An 876-nucleotide genomic window follows, 5' to 3' on the forward strand; every position below is an offset into this window, starting at 1 on the left:
CAGCATAAATAATAGAAACACGTGTTTACTCTAAAGAATTACCGACCCACTACCTTGGTGATGGGTAGAAAAATATGTGTTAATATACAAAGGGAAATGTCGCACATCCAAACGGCATACATCAAGCCTCGACCGTAGTCACAGAGGTGTGGCAGCATCTGTACTAGAGGCGGCGGTGCGTCCTCTGTGGAGGTACAAAGGGCCTGGGCGTCTCCTCAGAAGGTACGGCGAAATGTGACCTCCAACGCATTTCACTCTCACTCTCTTTTATGGAAAGTGTGGAATGTACCTGACCTGTTATCGTGAAATGGAATGATGCCAGTTGGTATTATATGGGGGGAAAGGAAGGGGAGGGTTGGTAGCTGGGATGGGAGGCGTTATTTGCCGAGAGTGAAAGTTTGGGTTATCAACGTGTCGCTTGTGATGGATGGACATAAAAGGAATTTTTCGGTCCTGCGAAGATTATCCTATAGGAGACTCCAGATGTGCTATAAATTGACATCAAACATTGTTAGGGAAATATATCGCAATAACTATATTATTGTTCAATTTGACCTGAAATACAATTACCAGAACATATGAAATCCATATAGCCATTAATCAATATTGAATAATTTTATAAATGCTGATACATCCTCTTTCAACACAGCAATAAAAACAACAGATTCACGCCATTACGTAAGGAAAACAATAAATCTATCTCCAAGCTGACGCGTTGCGATACAGCTCGTAACAGTTGTTCGAGCCAGTGACTCAAGGTTTGGCAACGAAATAGTTGCTATCTGCGTACTTTTCATGGCTGCTGATTTGACAGCCTATTCTCATATATAACCCGTAGTAGCAGTTTAAGGAGAAACATTTGTTTCTGTTGCTATT

The 876-nt window shown here is 41.4% G+C and overlaps 1 protein-coding gene across 1 annotated transcript in view; it reads right to left on the reverse strand.

Moving 5' to 3' along the window:
- LOC119585612 overlaps nucleotides 1–876 on the reverse strand; it is a 141,956-nt gene that overhangs the window by 137,964 nt on the left and 3,116 nt on the right. The window lies entirely within an intron of this gene.

This window comes from Penaeus monodon, chromosome 20 (assembly GCF_015228065.2).
Source record: "Penaeus monodon isolate SGIC_2016 chromosome 20, NSTDA_Pmon_1, whole genome shotgun sequence".
Classification (NCBI taxonomy): domain Eukaryota; kingdom Metazoa; phylum Arthropoda; class Malacostraca; order Decapoda; family Penaeidae; genus Penaeus; species Penaeus monodon.